The sequence below is a fragment of the Staurois parvus genome, unplaced genomic scaffold, assembly GCF_062004578.1.
Source record: "Staurois parvus isolate SC_StPar_1 unplaced genomic scaffold, SC_StPar_1.0 ptg000719l, whole genome shotgun sequence".
NCBI classification, from domain to species: Eukaryota; Metazoa; Chordata; class Amphibia; order Anura; family Ranidae; genus Staurois; species Staurois parvus.
Window position 1 is genome coordinate 7942591 of NW_028318515.1, and position 21081 is coordinate 7963671.

Consider the following 21081-nt stretch of genomic DNA (forward strand, 5'->3'; position numbering starts at 1 on the left):
TCCTGCTGCAGGTTCCTCCAGGGTCTGTTGTGCATGGATATCTGTCTCATGTTACTCATGAATCATGCCTCTCTTCATTTATTATTATACAGAATTTATATAGCACCAATAGTCTGTTCAGTCCTTTACAATATAAAGTGAGACAATACAGCAACAATACAATTCAATACAAGAGGGTTAGTAGGACCCTGCTCCTGGGAGCTTACAGTCTAATAGGGAGGGGACAAAAGGTAATAACTGCGAGGGACAAACTGATGGGAGAAATACAAAATATGGTTATTAGTTGAAGGCAGGATAGGCTTCCCTGAAGAGATGAGTTTTCAGAGATTTCCTGAAACAGAGTGGGACATAGCCAGAGTAGGAGAGTGGACAGAGTAGGAGATAGACAGATTGTGGTAGGGAGAGTTCCAGAAGATGGGAGAGGCTCTGGAGAAGTCCAGGAGATGAGATTGAGAGACGGGAGGAGGAGTTAGAGAGTTGGGAGACGCGGAGAGGATGGTTTGGGTGATATTTGGAGACAAGACTGGTGATGTAGCTAGGGGAAGAGTTCTAAATGGCTTTGTATGTTATTGTTAATATGTTGAATTTTATTCATTGGACAATGGGAAGCCAGTGGAGGGTTTGGTAGGGAGGGGTGGCAGGCACTGAATGGTTGGTATGGTGGATGAGTCTGGCAGCAACATTAAAGATAGACTGAAGAGGGGTAGCCTGCAAAGAGATAGCCAAGGCGAGAGATAACAAGGATGTGTATAGGTTGCTTAGTAGTGTCAACAGTTAAAAAAAAGGGTGTATTTTGGAGGTGAGGTTTACAAAATTTGGACAGTGATTGGATTTGGGGTTGAAAGAACAGGTCAGAGTCCAGGATTACACCTACATTGTGTGCACAATTATTAGGCAAGTTGTATTTTTGAGGATTAATTTCATTATTGAACAACTACAGTGACCTTGGTCAATCCAAAATGTTAATAAACCCCAAACCTGAATATTTAGGAAAAAAGTGAGGTTTTGGCTTACTTAGGAGAATATCTATTTGTGCACAATTATTGGGCAACTATTAGCGTGCAGAATTATTATGCAACTAAATGAAAAACGAAAGTTTCCCATCTCACTCTTTTATTTTCATCTGTTAAAGTGAAAATAATAAATTAAAATATACAAATAAACATTTCTGACATTTTCAAATTAAATCAGTGACCAATATAGCCACACTTCTGTTCAATAACAGTCATAAGCCTTCTATTCATGGAGTCTGTCAGTTTCTGGATCTGTTGATGTGCAGCAGCAACCACAGCCTCCCAGATACTGTTCAGAGAGGTGTACTGTTTTCCTTCACCGTAAATCTCCCGTTAAGTTCTCAATAGGGTTTACGTCAGGTGAGGAAGGGGGCCATATCATTATTCTTTCATCTTTAAGGCCTTTACTGGCTAGCCATGCAGAAGAGTACCTAGATGCATGAGATGGAGCATTGTTCTGTATAAATATCATAGTCTTCTTGAAAGATGCAGACTTTTTTCTGTACCACTGCTTGAAGAAAGTGGCTTTTAAAAACTGTCAGTAGGTTTGGGAGTAGATTTTGAGTCCATCTTCAACCTCAAAAAGGTCCAACTAGCTCATCTTTAATAATACCAGCCCATACCAGTACCCCACCTTCACCTTGCTGGCATCTGAGTCGAAGTGGCGCTTTTACTGATCCAGTCAGAAGCCCATTAATCTGGTCCATCAAGAGTCACTCTCATCTCATCATTCCATAAAGCCTTTGAAAAATCTGTCTTCAGATATTCCTTGGCCCAGTCTTAACGTTTAAACTTGTCTTGTTCAGTGGTGGTCAGGTTTCAGTCCTCTTTACCACGGCCATGTCTCTGAGCACTAAACACCTTGTATTTCTGGGCACTCCAGTTAGGTTGCACTTCTGGAATATGACAGCACTAGATGATAATGGGTTCCTGGTAGCTTCATGTTTGATTCTTCTCAAATATTTGCCAGTTAATTTACATAATTTTTTTTCTCTACACATTTCCTGTGACCCTGTTGACTATTTGCAACAAAACATTTAATGGTTCTGTGATCATGCCCCAATATCTCAGCATTTTCAAGAGTGTTGCATCCCTCTGAAAGACCTTTTACAATTTTTGACTTTTCAGAGTCAGTTAAATCTTTTGTTGGCCCATTTTGCCTGAGGAAAAGAAGCTGCCTAATAATTATGCATACCTTGATATAGGGTGTTGATCTCCTTAGGCAACACGCTCCCTCATTACACAAATACACATCACCAGATATGCTTAAATCCAATAGGCATTCAAGTTTATACAGCTTGGAGTTGGGCAATATACATAAAAATGTCTAATAATTGTGCACAGAGTGTAGTACCTTAGCATGAGGAGAGGGACTGATAGTTGTATTATTGATCTTGATGTAAAAGTCAGGGGAGGGGGCACAGGTCAGAGGGAATATTATGAGCTCAGTTTTTGAAAGATTTCGTTTGAGGAAGTGGTGTGACATCCATCCTGATATATCAGTTAATAAGTTAGTAATACGAGAACAGACTGCCTTAAGTTTCAATTAGCCTTGTTTGATGCACATTTGTCATATCATCATTCATTCTGCCAAACCTGGCATGACTGCAAAATAAAAGTTAGGACAGAAGAAACAAAAGATAGAGAGGGATCTGTTGCTATATGTCTATTTTTATACAGTGAAGGAAATAAGTACTCGATGATCTGCTGAGTTTGAATGTTTGCCCACTCACAAAGAAATGATCAGTCTAAAAATCGAACGGAAGGTTTATTGTAACCCTGAGAGACAGAATAGCAACACAAAATTCAAAAGCAATGCATGTCTAACAAATTATGCACTGATTTGCATGTTCATGAGGCAAATAAGTATTTGATCCCCTATCATTCAGCAGGATTTCTGGCTACCAGGTGTCTTTCATACAGGTAACAAGCTGAGATTAGAAGCAGTCTCTTAAAGGGAGTGCTGCTAATCTCATTTTGTTACCTGCAATCAAACAATCAGATTCTAAACTCTCCACCATGACAAAGATCAAAGAGCTGTCCAAGGATGTCAAGGACAAGATTGTAGACCTACACAAAGCTGGACTGGGCTACCAAACTATCGCCAAGCAGCTTGGTGAGAAGGTGACAACAGTTGGTGCAATCATTTGCAAATGGAAGAAACACAAAACAACTGTCAGTCTTCCTAAGTCAGGTGCACCAAGCAAGATCTCACCTTGTGGAGTGTCAATGACCATGAGAACAGTGAGGAATCATCCCAGAACTACACGTGAGGATCTTGTCAATGATCTCCAGGCAGCTGGGACCACAGTCCCCAAGAAAACAAATGGTAACACACTGCACCGACAAGGATTAAAATCCTGCAGTGCCCACAAGGTCCCTCTGCTCAAGAAAGCACATGTCCAGGCCCGTCTGAAGTTTGCCACTGAACATCTGAATGATGCAGAGGAGGATTGGTTGAAAGTGTTGTGGTCAGATGAGACCAAAATCGAGCTCTTTGGCCTCAACTCATTGTGTTTGGAAGTGGAGGAATGCTGCCTATGAGCCCAAGAACACCAGCCCAACTGTCAAACGTGGTGGAAACATTCGACTTTGGGGGTGTTTTTCTTTTAAGGGGACAGGACAACTGCACCGCATCAAAGGGATGATGGATGGGGCATTGTACCGTCAAATCTTGGGTGAGAACCTTCTTCCCTCAGCCAGGGCATTGAAAATGGGTCATGGATGGGTGTTCCAGCATAACAATGACCCAAAACACACGGCCAAGGTAACAAAGGAGTTGCTCAAGAAGAAGCACATTAAGATCCTGGAGTGGCCTAGCCAGTCTCCAGACCTTAATCTGATTGAACATCTGTGTAGGGAGCTAAAAGTTCGAGTTGCTAAACATCAGCCACCAAACCTTAATGACTTGGAGACTCTCTTCTGCCACAGAAGAGCCGAGTGGCCGGCCTGGTATTCTAACACGGCGGTGGGGAGGGGGGGAGTCCTGGTCAATATTTGCTCCATAAGATGTACAGACATTTCCGCCCATTTTTTGGGGGGAAATAGTGCGTCTTATGAACTGAAAAATACGGTATATTCGAAAATTAATCAATTCTGTTATAGTGACAGCCTATCTAATTTCTTGAGGCCTTTAAAATGCCAGGACAGTGCAAATACCCCCCAAGTTACCCTTTTTGGAAAATAGACAGTCCGAGGTATTTAGTAAGAGGCATGGCAAATTTGTTGAAGATGTAATTTTTTGGCCCATTTTTTTGAGAAATGAATAAATTAAATAAAATTAGTTTTTTTTTACTGGTGTGGCAGTGATCAGGGATTTTGACTGGTGACAGTATGTTTAAAAAATTTGAATAATTTTAACTTTTTTTAAAATGTTTTTCTTTTTTTACAATTGTTTTTAACATACTTTCATCAGAGTAGTTCAGTGTCACTATAATAACACTGTACTACTCTGTGGGGGGATCAGGGATTTTTTTGCAACACTTTGATTGCTATCACAATGATGATCATTGTAACAGCAATAGTTTAAACTGTCATAAATGGGTTGCGTTCATAACAGCTATGATTACTAGTGGTCTGTGATTGGCTACAGCTAATCACATGGTACAAGGTGCTGCAATTGGCCCAGGTACCATGTGATAGCTGTGGGCCAATCAAAGCATCACTGTATAGAAAGCACAACTGTTATGAAAGCGGTTATGAATGATAATAATTTATAACAGCTTTGTTGATATTATGATAGTCATCACATAGCAATCACATGATCCCCAAGCCACTTCAAGCGGCCGGGTACCAGGAGCCACAATCCACTGTGTTCGGTGGACACAATGATCGTGGGAGCGGCATGGTGTGTGTCCCTAATCCGGAGCTGGCTGGATGATGTACATGATTCAGCCTGCACATACCACCCACCCGCAGTAAATGTACTGCGGGTGGGCGGCAAATGGTTAAATGCATAGTCAGTTTATTGGTAAAGGTGAACTTTTAATTTTTCTACATTATGAGGTTTTATAATCTGGCAACCAACATTTTATTGAACAGTATTGTGTAATACCTGAAGCACTATATTAAATGAGAGAAGTAGCTAACCTATGGTTGCTGCAGTTGGAACAGTATCAAATTAAATCAAAAATAAAATTTACTTTATTAAATGTAGTAGTTTACTAATTCTTAGATGTGGTTGCTGCATTTTCCACCCTTTATTTTCACCCCAGTAGGTCTATTATTTTCCAAAAGACCAAGCTGCCCAGTAGATGTGGAAGTTAGAGGGTTGAGATAAACTATTGAACACTGACAAGGATACTTACAATGGTCAGCTTTTTAAATGTAAAGCTTTTATCCCAAAAATTCAAAAAAACTGTTACTGTAGCTACTTGAAGAAAAGACAGCTTGTTAAATCCCTCAGGGGATTCTGTGCAAATAGAACTTGCACACATATGATTTTATGCTGTGATTGCTGAGCAGAGTTGTCAGATATCTGACAACTCAGATCAATAGAAACAGAGCTCTGAATGGCAGCTTAGGGAGAAGAAGTGAGCATGACAGGCACTGACACAAAGCCAACATAGCTTACACAGAGTCTGGGCCTGCAACCTTCTATTCTGAGTGAACAAAGAGAGTGGAAACTGTCAGATTGTGTGGTGAATGATTCCAGCTGGAGAAGAAGGGATTTCATTCACAAAAGCACAAGCTGACAATAGCATAAGCCAGGTACTACACTAGGCGGTCTCAAATGTGTAATAGCTGGTATGTTCTGTTGTCACCTTGCATAACACAGTGACAGTTTTCATTCTCTCTGTTCCCCCGAATAGTTTGTGTACTGAACAGAACAGAGTCTGTAGAATAGTGAGGTGGTGTGGCTCAATGCTGGCTGTGGCTTCCCACCATGAAAGAACCACATTTTTAGACTTTGGAGGCAGGAGATGGAGCTACAGTCAGAAATGACCACTGCTCTGAATTCAATGGAGATAAGTGGGGGGGCTCTGTGTTCCCCTGTCCTACATGTGTGTCAGTCAGAACTAATTAAGTCATTGTCTCCTTGTGAGCAGTATGGTTGCACAAGTACCCTGGGGGAGGGGAAGGGGGTCGACTATGCTATCTCAACAAATGATGCACATATTTGAACTGAGCCAAGTGCTATGTACACTGAGTCTCCTGGGGAATTCAGCAATGCTTTTCAAATTCTGGCAATACATCCCAAAACTGGTAGTGACTTTGCTTTAAAGCAGGACCCTGCATTTGCTACATTTGGTCTCCCATAGTACATAGAACACGGAAGTGCAATTATTTTAGTAAATATAAACAGCTAAATACGTTTTCACATCAACAGTTAGAGCAGTCTTGTGACTTCTATCAGTGTCCAGCTGAGCACTGATTAAAGCTTGTAGGAGGAGTTTTCATTCTCTTCTGACTCTCCTATGAGGCTGCAGGTCCCCTGACTCTGTCTGGACAGTGCTGATTGACCCTGTGCTGAGCACATGAAAAGAAAATTCACTAGCAATACACACCAAATTGAGCATGTGCAGGTTGCCCTCAAGGCTCTGTTCTATCAGCAGATGGATTGGGGACAGTAGAAAAAGGTGAGGATCAGAGAAGACAGGATCAAACATTATTTTTACAAAATGCAGAGGATTAACCCCATAGGTTCCACAGTGAGTATAACAAGCATACTTTACTGCATATACAGACTGAGTTTACTTTTGTGGGTATAGTAACACTTTAAAGGCTTCAATAGATTTGCTAGAAGCTCTGCTAACTTTCTTAGCTGAATATTTTGAACAAGACTGCCCTACTTGACCTATGTATCCAGTGAAGGGTTCAGTCTGCAATCAATTTTTTTACTCTAAGAGCTGATACATGTCACATGAAACCATATGAGGCCAGCAGAGGTATAATGATGATTATCATCATTTTAAAGGTAACATTCAAAATCATACTTTACCTTTTCTTGAGAACAACATGAAGAATGGCTTCTTAGTTGTGGCTCTGCAATTGCATATCATTTTTCTGTGTACCATTGTAAAAGCTAAATATGACTTACTTGCATGTTATAGCACTTTTGACTTTTCCTTATTTTCTGGCTTACCTTTTTCTATTTCCAACTTTTTGAATAAATACATAAAAAGCTTTTTCTTGCATCACAAAGACTTTTGAAGGTGCATTAAATTTTGTCAGGAAAGTGTTTTAATGCAGTGCTTTAGGGATTTTTTATTATTATGATGTAATTGCTGTTTATTGTTATAATTTTCATCTGTTTCTGTGTAAAATGTGATTATAGCAGTTGGTGTTAGATTCTTTCTATTTATGTGTAGCTAAATGATTGAAGTTGACTAAAGTTTGTGCAAATGGATTGCAAAGACTATTTTGTTGGAATAAGGTGAAGAAACTTCTTGTTATGGAAGTACGTCTAACTATGGGGAAGGTGCATGAAGTCATAACAACCAGTCAAAATTCAGCTTTCATCTAACTATACTACATACAAATCTGATATTTTGGGGTTTCTATACCTAGAGTTGATTCAAGGCTATAGTGCATATCCCACACATGCACTTTACAGTGCTTTGGTTCTTTTTAGATGCAGTATTCTGCACTTTGTGGCATCTCTGTAGTTTCAGAGATACGTGTACTAAGTTTCCACGTGTTACCATGGTAGGGCTTGATTTACACATTCAAGGTGCATTTCAGAATGGCAGCCTATTCATTTTTAGGCTCCATGCACACTAGCATTTTTTAACCTCCCTGGCAGTATGATTATTTCAGATTTTTGGTGCTGAAAGCGGTACCATTATTTTGCATGGAAATATGTTGTTTTGTTTATTGTAGGCTGTAATTTTTAGGAATAACTGATATCTGTCCCAACAAGAGTCAAGTAAACATCCCGGGTAGGATAAAACTTAAAACACAAAATCATAAATTATAATTTAATAAATAATCATAAAAAATAATAATATAATCATAAATTTAATTCAATAATATAATCAAACCAAAAACACTGAAATTTGAAACATAGCACCAAGTTCGCACATCACTGAGCAAAGTCACAAAATCGTTTTCAGTGTCTGATGACGAATTTCCCCACGAATCATTATCACTCAATTCTGCAAGCGGTTCTGATTTACTATCGCTGTTCTCTAGATGGTCTAACACCGCTTTTGACCTAAAAGGACGCTTTTTGGGCGCCATGGACTTTTCTCAGTTTCCAGGCAGAAAGAACAGTCAAAATGCAGGCAGGGCACAGGACAAAGCGCTAGGGACAAAATGTATGTGAAATGCTTTGAAACAGCAATGTTTTGCTATGTGATATTCGTTTACAAAAAAAAATGACTTTTTTAATTTTTAAATTTGCCTCTGGTTCTGGCCCCCGTACGTCCCGACGTCACAGGGACCGGAACACGGAAGTCGGATGCCGGCATCGGCCAGAGGAGATGGCTGGGGAAGCTGCAGGAGGGACATCGCATTAGCGAAGGACAAGGTAAGCGCTGCAGGGAATCCCTGAGCAACGCCGCATGGTCAGCCCGAGTGTAGCTCGGGGTTACCACTTTTGGTACTGAAACTCTACCCCGAGCTACACTCGGGAATACCGCCAGGGAGGTTAAGCTCAAAAACTGCTGGGAAAAACGCTGGATAAAAAATGCTGGTAATAGTATTTTGTAGTAGCGTTCAGAAGTGTTTAGGAGCATTTAGAAGCGTTAGCATTTTATTAGCATTTTTACAGTACATGTAGAGGAAAAAAAACCTAGAAAAAAGCTGTAAGCAGCGTTTTAGTAGCATTTAGAAGTGTTTAGCAGCGTTTAGGAGCATTTTGAGTTTTTTTCTGCTGGAAAAACTCTATGAAAACAATTTTTTTTCTGCTCCTAGACTCTGAAGCTCAAAAAATGCTAATAGCCAAAAGTAATGTGCATTGAAACATAGGATAACATTATTTAGTTTCTAGGAGCAGAAAAAATATGCTGATAGCTTCTAGGAGCTTAAAAAAACGCTAGTGTGCATGGAGCCTTACTGAGCTGCCAGGGCACTACAATGAGCAATTTAAAGCATCTGCACTTTTCTTTTTTTAAGCAGTGCACCACAATGTACAGATTTACATTTGTGCTTTGTAGTGCACTGAAAAACTTGTGCCATTGGTAAGGTGTGTTGGAGTGTCATTCAAAATTAATGTTTTTTTCCATGAAGGATAGCATAGCAAGGCCACTGACCTTACTTTTTTCTATTGCAGTCATGCAAGACCACTTGATTACGTACCTGCTCCCTATCTCTGATTGGATAATGAAAGTGTCAAGGCCACCACTCGGCAAATCATCAACTGATAAAGTCATCACTCCTAAAATCAATAATGCCTGAAGAACTCATCTTCTGATACAGAACTGCTGTGCAAAAATGCTTATAAAAGGCCTGAAAAAAAAACTTCAAAGTCACTGCAAGCTGCAAGTCTTTTTAGGTATGTCTCTATGAGCTTTGTACATCTAGAGAGTGAAATTTGTGCCCATTCTTCTTTGCAATATAGTTCAAGCTCTTTCAGATTGGATGGAAAATGTCTGTGAACAGCAGTTCTCAAGTCTTGCCACAGATTCTCAATTGGATTTGGGTCTGGACTTTGACTGGGCCATTCTAACACATGAATATGCTTTGATCTAAACCATTCCATTGTATCTCTGGCTGTATGTTTAGGGCTGTTGTTCTGCTGTGAACCTCCACCCCAGTCTCTAGTCTTTTGCAGACTCTAACAGATTTTCTTCTAAGATTGCCCTGTATTTGGCTCCATCCATCTTCCCATCAACTCTGACCAGCTTCCCTGTCCCTGCTGAAGAAAAGCATCCCCACAACATGATGCTGCCCCCACCATGTTTCACGGTGGGGATGGTGTGTTCAGGGTAATGTGCAGTGTTAGTTTTCTGCTACACATAGCGTTTTTCTTTTAGCCCTAAAAGTTACATTTTGGTCTCAACCGACCAGAGCACCTTCTTCCACATGTTTGCTGTGTCCCCCACATGGCTTCTCTCAAACTGCAAATGGGACTTCTTATGGCTTTCATTCAACAATGGTTTTCTTCTTGTCACTCTTCCATAATGGCCAGATTTGTGGAGTTCACGACTAATAGTTGTCCTGTGGACAGATTCTCCCACCTGAGCTGTGGATCTCTGCAGCTCCTCCAGAGTTACCATGGGCCTCGTGGCTGCTTCTCTGATTAATACTCTCTTTGCCTGTCAGTTTAAGTGGATGGCCATGTCTTGGTAGGTTTGCAGTTGTGCCATTCTCTTTCCATTTTCGAATGATGGATTGAACAGTGCTCCATGAGGTGTTCAAAGCTTGGGATATTTTTTTATAACCTAACCCTGCTTTAAACTTCTCCACAACTTTATCCCTTACCTGTCTGGTGTGTTCCTTGGCCTTCATGATGCTATTTGTTTACTAATGTTCTCTAACAAACCTCTGAGGGCTTCACAGAACAGCTGTATTTATACTGAGATTAAATTATACACAGGTGGACTCTATTTACTAATTAAGTGACTTCTGAAGGCAATTGTTTCCACTAGAATTTAGTTAGGGGTATCAGAGTAATTCACGCCACACTTTTCAGGTATTTATTTGTAAAACATTTTGAAAACCATTTTTCATTTTTCTTCCACTTCACAATTATGTGCCACTTTGTGTTGGTCTATTACATAAAATCCTAAATAAATTTTTTTTTAATTATAACATGACAAAATGTGGAAAATTTCAAGGGGTATGAACACTTTTTCAAGGCACTGTACCTGAACTCTCATTTAATCCAGTGCTGTGCCCATCTGTAGTGGCTCTACCCACTCTTACAGATTATGCTGCGGCAGCGGGAGCCATTGGCTTCTTCCGCTGTCCTCAAGTCCAAAAAGGAAGAAGCAGGAGGTCGGCCTGAGCTGCGCTGTCTATGTCTATAGATGTAGACAGATGGCCTGGAAACAAGCCAACAGGTGTACCACAATAGGAAGTGGCTTCCAATGGTGGCACACCGAGATGAGAAGGCAGGAGCTCCAGTGGGGCACCTGAGAAAAGGAGGATCAAGGCCACTCCAATTCCATTGCACAGAGTAGATAAGCCATTGGTTTTCTCTGCTGTTAGTCAAATCATGTAAGGAGGGAGGCTGAGCCGCTCTGTCTATGCCTATGGACGCAGGTAGCCAGCTTGAGAGAGAGCCTGCAGGTGTGCCACAACAGGAAGTAGCTTCCTAAGGTGGAGGTGGTGGAGAAGGAGCCTAGAGCATCAGTGGGGCATCCGAGAAAAGGAGAATTAGGGCTGCTCTGTGCAATTCTATTCCTGAGCAGCTAAGTATATCATGTTTGTTATTAAAAAAAAAGCAAAAAACTTTTCAATCACTTTAATGCTGGTTCTATGTAAAAATACAATCAGTTTTTTTTTTTTAAATAAAATGTCACATTGTGATATTTAAATTAAGTTAAAAAAAAGGTAAATGCAAGGCACCGGACCCTCTTCCCTTTCCTTCTCCAACACTCACAGAAAACATATCATTTTCAGCAAGGTGTCTGGTGTGAACAAACCCTTAAGGAATAGCTGATAATTACAATTCAGAAGGAGTAATCTTATCATTATTTGAATCATACCTGGCTTTATTATATTATGTATTAAAAATGTTTATTAACTTGTCTGTGTTCCTCTGTAGCCACCAGTGAAAATAATATTGTCATTCTTTGACATTCTCTATTTGAATGCTCTATCCTCAGATACAGTTTGGTTTTTATAGTCATTATATGCGTATGCTTTAGGCCAGCAAATCACAGTGGAAAATACAATTACTTTTGCAGGTGATGGGCTGTTTCCATTTTTATAAACACTTTTTCTCCTTTTATCTGAATTTGCAAGTTTATGAAACTTGGAAAGATAAAATAAATTATCCTTAAAGAAAGCTGATGTTTACAATTCACAACAATAAAGCTTTTGATCATCCTTTCAATTACATTTGAAGCAGTTTTACACAAAATACAGAAATGGTATGATTATGTTCTAATAAAACACACATCAGCATTCATCTATCAGCATTGCCGCAATATTAGCTCACTATGTTAGCCTAACAAATGAAAAAAAGAATTCCTGATAAGCAGCCACCATCCCTAAAAAATGATAAAACTATGAGGAGAATCCCTTATACTGAATGGGACTTTGAAGGCATGAATATATTCAATGAAATTGTGAAATCTTTCTTTTGTCAAAGTTTCTACACATATAAAAGTTATGACATAGCACACCATTTACAGACAATTATAATATCACATAACATCACCATCAGAGAATATAATCAAACTACAGAGATGATTTTGCAGTAATCCTGATTAGTTGCAAGGATAGTTGTGCAAAGATCCAACGCATTTATGAGTAATTTCATTCCTTCCTCAGGGATAACAAAACTCTGCATAGAGGTGATATGATCTGTGAGATTAGAGACACATTGATTTAGAACCAATATATATGTCTATAAAATATATTTATATAATTCCAGAAGTATAAATATACTCACAACATAGAAAAATGGACATATATATGATTCTCCAATCAGGCTTAAAAGCAAGGCTCCAATCTGCTGCCACCTCCCAGACACCCGGGACCCCCCTAAAACCGAACACAAGGGTACCCAGATCACTGGAAAAAGGGGGAATTTAATAACACACCGTATCTCTACAGAAAAAAATGCATAGTGGAGAAAAAAGGGCCATGACCCCTAAAAGACATCCACCATTATATTTGCCAGCATCTCGATGCTCCCCAAAGAAAGAAACTATTGGCATCTGCACAGATGGGTCAGAAAACATACAGGTATGGATCCCTGCACATATATACGTCCAGTCAAACCATATAGACCTTAAAAGGCAACATTAGTGGAAAAGCCAGTCTGTATCTATACCATTGAAACCAAAAAAGAGTAAAATTGGATAAGATTCTAACTACCACGAGGCAAACAAGCCTCCTCTTGGATATTAGTTAACATACTGCATCGAGATGCTGGCAAATATAATGGTGGGTGCAGGGGCGGACTGACCATTTGGAAACATGGGCACAGCCCGAGGGCCCGGGGTCAGTAGGGGGCAGATGCCAATAGTTTCTTTCTTTGGGGAGCATCGAGATGCTGGCAGATATAATGGTGGGTGCAGGGGCAGTCTGACCATTTGGAAACACGGGCACAGCCCAAGGGCCTGGGGTCAGTAGGGGGCCCCATGAGATGCCCCTGGTACCTTTTTCATAGGCTTTTTGGAGTTTGGGCAAGGACACAGGGGCCCCATGATCCCCTATTGCCTGGGGGCCCCATGAGTTGTCAGTCCCCCCTGTGGGTGTCTCTTAGGGGTCATGGATCATGGCCCTTTTTTCTCCACTATGCATTTTTTCTATAGAGATACTGTGTATTATTAAATTCCCCCTTTTTTCCAGTGATCTGGGTGCCCTTGTGTTCTGTTTTTTTTGGGGGGGGAGGGGGGTCCTGGGTGTCTGGGAGGTGGCAGCAGATTGAAGCCTTGCTTTTAAGCCTGATTGGAGAATCATATATACAGTATGTCCCTTTTTCCATGTGAGTATATTTATACTTCTGGAATTATATAAATATCTTTTATAGACATATATATTGGTTCTAAATAAATGTGTCTCTAATCTCACAGATCATATCACCTCTATGCAGAGTTTTGTTATCCTGAGGAAGGAGTGAAATTACTCATAAATACGTTGGATCTTTGCACAATTATCTTTGTAAGTAATCAGGATTACTGGAAAATCATCTCTGTAATTTGATGATATTCTCTGATGGTGATGTTATGTGATATTATAATTGTCTGTAAATGGTGTGCTATGTCATAACTTTTATATGTGTAGAAACTTTGACAAAATAAAGATTTCACAATTTCATTGAATATATTCATGCCTTCAAAGTCCCATTCAGTATAGGGGATTCTCCTCATATTTTTATCACTATGTTAGCTTAAAGCCGACATCTTTTCAAATCCGAAAATAGCTGTGCTCCACATTTATGACAGCCACTAAACACCTGCATTCATGGGTACTCGCTGACTCCTTGTGACTACATAGATTGTGTAGATTGGTCGTATATCACACACGTAGGCTTACTTAACCTGCTTCTTGGCCTTGCATACCGGTACTGATTTCTTGAAGTCACTATCCACAGAAAACTGTTGCACTGTCTTTCATGGAGTTGCTGGTAGAATGACTGAAATGAATGACCATCTGCTGTATCTGAGATTTGGGCCACTATACAGCAACACTCCCTGATCTCCACTTGGCCTGAGCCATTTGGCTTGGCAAACAAATCAGTCTCAGGGTGGAGGGGGTGATGGATATTTGGCAATGTTTGATGACAACAGTGACTATTTTGTTACCTTTACTTTTTTGTGTGCTTGTGCCTATTAGAGCTAGGCTAGGTTCACATTTCTGCACATTGTGATTGGTGCATTTTTCTGGTGCATTTGGCATTTTTGTGCACACTTTTTTTAACCATTTTTGCAGGCTTTTTTGCTGCCTTTTGCATTTTTTTTTTCACCAATAGAAAAGTATTGACTTTGATGCCACTTTGATATGACACTGGATGGCTGTTACTTAGTTGCAACTTGGATGAGACTTTGATGCAACCTGGATGAGACTTTAATGCAACTTTGGATGGGCGTGACTTGGATGCAACTTTGGAAGGGTGTGACTTGGGTGCAACTTTGATGTTACTTGAGTGCCAGAGCGTGCAAACTTGCACTACATGAACAGAACTGTATTTCTTTCCTATTAGCAAGAAAAAAATTGCATCAAAGTCACACACCCATCCAATGTTGCAGAAAAATAGCACCTATCCAAAGTCACATCAAAGTGGCGTCAAAGTGGCATCAAAGTCAATACTTTCCCAAAAAAAAAAAAGCAAAATGCATAAAAAATGCACTACATTTGTTTCTGCTGTGTGCCCATTGAAGTCTGTTGAACCAAAAACGCACCGTGTTGCATTTAAAAATCTCCCTGACCCTGCAGCCCCTGCCTGTGGAGAATCAGGTATGGTTAAAGTACCAGTCATGTGGGTACTACATGCATGAAGAAACACATGACTCAGCACTGCAAAGTCAGTGGGAGCAGCACCTCAATGAGACAAATCAGCAGCATGAAGACCACACTCCTCTTCCTCATTCTTCCCTTTACACAGCCCCCCTTCAAAACACTCTCCTACTGCATTCACCACAACATCTGTGGCCTCTAGTGGGGAGGGAAGTCTCACAAAGAAATTTAGAAACTTAGGATATGCTATGCCAAGTGGGAAAGAGGATCATGGGATTAAGTTAAACTCAAACTTCTATGGAATTCTCTTACATCCATCCCAATGTTTCCAGCAGCATCCTTCCCAAGGCATGTGTCTTTTCCATAGCTCCTGGAGTGGAAGAAAAAAAAAAATTACCCCAAATCACCTCTACACCCAGCATTTTAATGTACAAAATGGCAAATCTGCCTGCTTTGCAGCTGTTTCTATTCCAGCTTGTGTAATCAACCCCCTTCTGCGAGTTTTTGGTGCTACACCACAGCGGCAGGTACCCATTCACCATTATTTTTCCTGGAAGGCCATCTCTGCATCCCCCAGCATTTGAAATGTAATGTGTCTGTGTTTCTGGAGCATTCTGTCAATGGCACATGATCCAGTAACCATGGCCACATACAGTATATATCCTCTTCAGCACTCCAAATCAATTTTCTGTTGGCTGGAATACATGCACGATGGGGCACACCATTGGAGCTGATGGTGTCACCTTGTCCCTTGTCTGATGGTGACAACGCAGTGACCTGTACACCTTTCTCCTCACTGGTCTTATCCTTTGACTCCTCTGAACCAGCTTTTTCCACCTGCAAGTGCCACATATACAATGTCCCAAGCTAAACACTGCAGGGGAAGTGAAGAAATGGGACAGGCTTCAAAAGGGATATTTCACCCCACCCAAATCATGAGCGTTGTACATGGGTAACATTTTTGAGGACAGTGTGTCTTCAGCAATATCAAGGATTGGTAAACCTCTGCTGTAGACAATTTGTGGCAAATGTGGGTCTTTATGCTTAAATTCCTGCACAAACACCCCAAGATTCAAGTCATCAAAGAGATGGGCTACCACATTATCCCCAAAACGAGAGCAAAATGGCTAACCCACTGCCACAATCACAGAGGGGTCCAAAAATGTGGCACTTTGAAGAGGTGCTGCATAAGGACAGAATCCCTTCTGTTAACCAATGTGCCTCTGACCCTCTAATCCCTAAGCCCGGGTTCACACTATGCAGTGCAGGACACAGCATGTAATTTGCACCGTATTCCATGCAAATATCTGTGCAGTGCGATTTGAGCCATACATTTTGTATGGCTCAAATTGCATCGTATCCACACCAAAAAGGTGCAGGACCCTTTTTTAAATCTGCACCTGAATTTCTGGCAATTGCATCGTATTTTGCGATCTTTTTCAGGGCATCATTTTTCATTAACACCAGCATCAGATCGCATGGGGGCCTAAAAGAGGTGCAGAGGTTGTGATGGCATCTATTACTGGCTATTTTTCAGTCTTTATGCACTCCCACACTCCAAAGACATGCTGGTAGGTTAATTGGATCCTGTCTAAATTGGCCCTAATATGTGTATGTATAAATGTGAGTTAGGGACCTTAGATTGTACACCCCTTGAGGGTTAGAGACTGATGTGAATGTACGATATATATATATATATGTGTAAAGCTCTGCATAAATTGACAGTGCTATATACAGTGGGGAAAAAAAGTATTTAGTCAGCCACCAATTGTGCAAGTTCTCCCACTTAAAAAGATGAGAGAGGCCTGTAATTGGCATCATAGGTAGACCTCAACTATGAGAGACAAAATGAGAAAAAAATCCAGACAATCACATTGGCTGATTTGGAAAGAATTTATTTGCAAATTATGGTGGAAAATAAGTATTTGGTCACCTACAAACAAGCAAGATTTCTGGCTCTCACAGACCTGTACCTTCTTCTTTAAGAGGCTCCTCTGTCCTGCACTCATTACCTGTATCAATGGCACCTGTTTGAACTTGTTATCAGTAGAAAAGACACCTGTCCACAACCTCAAACAGTCACAATCCAAACTCCACTATGGTGAAGACCAAAGAACTGTCGAAGGACACCAGAAACAAAATTGTAGACCTGCACCAGGCTGGGAAGACTGAATCTGCAATAGGCAAGCAGCTTGGTGTGAACAAATCAACTGTGGGAGCAATAATTAGAAAATGGAACACATACAAGACCACTGATAATCTCCCTCGATCTGGGGCTCCACTCAAGATCTCACCCCGTGGGGTCAAAATGATCACAAGAACGGTGAGCAAAAATCCCAGGACCACACGGGGGGGCCTAGTGAATGACCTGCAGAGAGCTGGGACCAACGTAACAAAGGCTACCATCAGTAACACACTACGCCACCAGGGACTCAGATCCTGCAGTGCCAGACGTGTCCCCCCGCTTAAGCCAGTACATGTCCGGGCCCGTCTGAAGTTTGCTAGAGAGCATTTCGATGATCCAGAAGAGGATTGGGAGAATGTCATATGGTCAGATGAAACCAAAATAGAACTGTTTGGTAGAAACACAACTCGTCGTATTTGGAGGAGAGAGAATGCTGAGTTGCATCCGAAGAACACCATACCTACTGTGAAGCATGGGGGTGGCAACATCATGCTTTGGGGCAGTTTCTCCGCAAAGGGACCAGGACGACTGATCAATGTACAGGACAGAATGAATGGTTCCATGTATCGTGAGATTTTGAGTGCAAACCTCCTTCCATCAGCAAGGGCATTGAAGATGAAACGTGGCAGGGTCTTTCAACATGACAATGATCCCAAACATACCGCCCGGGCAACGAAGGAGTGGCTTCATAAGAAGCATTTCATGGTCCTTGAGTGGCCTAGCCAGTCTCCAGATCTCAATCCCATAGAAAACCTTTGGAGGGAATTGAAAGTCTGTGTTGCCCAGCGACTGCCCCAAAACTTCACTGCTGTAGAGGAGATCTGCATGGAGGAATGGGCCAAAATACCAGCAACAGTGTGTGCCAACCTTGTGAAGACTTACAGGAAACGTTTGACCTCTGTCATTGCCAACAAAGGATATATAACAAAGTATTGAGATGAACTTTTGATATTGACCAAATACTTATTTTCCACCATAATTTTCAAATAAATTCTTTCCAAATCAGCCAATGTGATTGTCTGGATTTTTTTTCTCATTTTGTCTCTCATAGTTGAGGTCTACCTATGATGCCAATTACAGGCCTCTCTCATCTTTTTAAGTGGGAGAACTTGCACAATTGGTGGCTGACTAAATACTTTTTTGCCCCACTGTAATTACCTGAAATAAATAAATAGGTCTATGTGAAAATTGATCAATCTTGATGTTCTGACTGTTTATCTAATTTCTTGAGGCCCTAAATCATAAGGTCAGTGCATATACCCCAAAAATTACCCCTCTTTGGAATGCAGACATAGTTCTACATTCTTTGGAACGTAGACATTGTTCTACATTCTTTGGAACATGATGAAAGTAAATACATTTTTTCCACAAATTTGTTATTTTAGCAAGCTAAATCTTACACAAAGCAGAGTCACACTTACAATTACACCCAATAAATCATTCTGATACTCCTCCTGAGTATGGTGGTACCACATATGTGAGAACTTTTCACAGCCTATCCACCTAGAAAGGCCCAAAATCCAAAGAACACCTTAAGGATTTTTGGGGCCTAAATTACACATTTAATTTCTTGACTACCTATCACATTTTTGCAGGCCCCGGAACTCCAGGACAGTCACTACAAAATCACTACATTTTGGAATGCAAACACCCCAATGTATTTTCTAAGAGGCATAAAGACTAGTCCTCCTAGTCATGTGATCCACTGTTCTGGAGGGACACTGCGACCGTCAGAACCACTGCTGCAAACTCTAGGAGCCCTGCATGAGCCGCTGATGTGAAGGACATAGGGGTACATCCACCTGCATCAGAAAAGTTCTCATCCTGCCATATATATATAAAGTATATAGGCTGGGCGAGAAGCAGTTAAAGGTGGAGCTTCAGCTTTAAAGTATTTAGCAACGTTTAAGAACTACAACAACTGGAATCACATCACATTTTGTATAAACCTAAGAATAAAAATATAGTACATTTCAGGTTAATAGTCAGTAGCCATGGTAGCTGCACAAGTGTTTTTTCAGGCTTTATTTCTCTATATTTATTTAGTGATCCTGCCAGAATATTTAGAGTAACAATATTAATTTACTGTACTGTATTTATGGAGAAACAGCATTTCACCCTCAGTTGCTTGCATCAATTCATAGATGGTAAATGTTCTGTAGTCCAAATCCAGAAGTGGGAAGCCTAGGTCAACTGACATAGAAACTAAGGCACTTGCTTCATTTCTGGCAGGAACAATAGGCATTTTTCTTTACTTGCAGCATTTTTAAAGAGTCTAAACTTTGGAAAATGTGCATGTATTGAATATGTTTTTTGGCCGCGACGTATAATTTAAAAATTCACACTTTCTGTAACGTACACAGTGAAAGTAATGTTCAAACATTAGGGAAATTCTCATCTAGTGATAACGGAGAGCTGACACTTGTCTGTTCTCATCCTCTCTTGATTACTTGCTGTGTGCAGGGTCAGGACAAGGGGATGACAGGAGGGGTGGCTTCCCTGGGCCCAGTGGTATCATGTGAGGTGGGGGGGCACTATGTGGAGAGTTCCTACCTACAAGCTGGAAGGAATGATAACAACAGCTTCCGAGTATCAAACATTTGTGATGGGAATGAGAGTATTTGTGCTAAGAGGAGAAAGAAGAAAAGGATTAGTCTAGGAGTGGGATTCAGGAGGGGGGGGTACATGCTAGGAAAGGGGATTGGGGAGAGAGGTTTTGTACTGATAGGAGGAAATTTAGGGGCAGCAGTGGCGTACACATTATTTTAGAAGGAATTTGATTTGAGGAGGACTGGTGTCCTCCTCAAATCAAAGGGGGGGATTTGGGAGCAGGAGATTTGTACTAGGAGGGGGAATTTGTGTTAGGAAGGGAAATTTGGGGTGAGGGGCATTGTGCTAGTAGGGATAATTGGGGATGATTGGGGGGATATGTGCTGGAGGGGAAACTTGAGGGGTAAAGAACTTGTGCTAAGAGGGGGGATTAGGGGAGGGTTGATTTGAGAGGGCTGGTGTTAGAAGGGGGGATTTGGGAGCAGGAGATTTGTACTAGGAGGGGGAATTTGTGTTAGGAAGGGAAATTTAGGGTGAGGGGCATTGTGCTAGTAGGGATGATTGGGGATGATTGGGGGGATATGTGCTAGGAGGGGAAACTTGAGGGGTAAAGAATTTGTGCTAAGAGGGGGGATTAGGGGAGGGTTTTAAACTAAGAAACTGCTATACTTCATAAAAAGTTTCTTAACCACATGAGTGCTGGTCTAAGAGGGCATTTTCCTCATGCTAGAGGTTTTTTTTCTTACCTCCTTTTGTGTTTATAGGACAGGAAGTGAATGGAATCTCCTCTATGTTATGCAAATTGTAAAAAAGGATTTCTAACCATTCCCTATTCTATAGAGAAAAAGTCTATGAATGTGCCCCAAAAGAGATGGCTAATCTTCTCTACTTTTAACCACTTCCCGACCGGCCATTGTATATAAACGGCCGGAAGGTGGCACTGCAGGGTCGGGTGGCCGTTTATACTCCGGACACAGTGAAACACCGATCGTCGGACAGGACCTATGTATGAGGTCCCGATCATGTGATCACTGATTGGCCAATCAGTGATCACATGCAAAGTAGTAAGCAAGATGTCACTTCTGACATCATTGCTTACTACGTGTGAAATCTGTGAATGATCACAGAGGTCACATGGTACAAGGCTATTCATAACAGCCTTGTACCATGTGACAAGCTGTGACCAATCACAGCTCACTCAGTAGTTCTCAATGGCTGCAAGAATGCAGACAGAGAGAAAAAGAAATCATTGCTTTTACAGCCTTTATGGGTATAAAAGCAATCAGTGTAAAAAAAAAAAAAATCTTCATCACC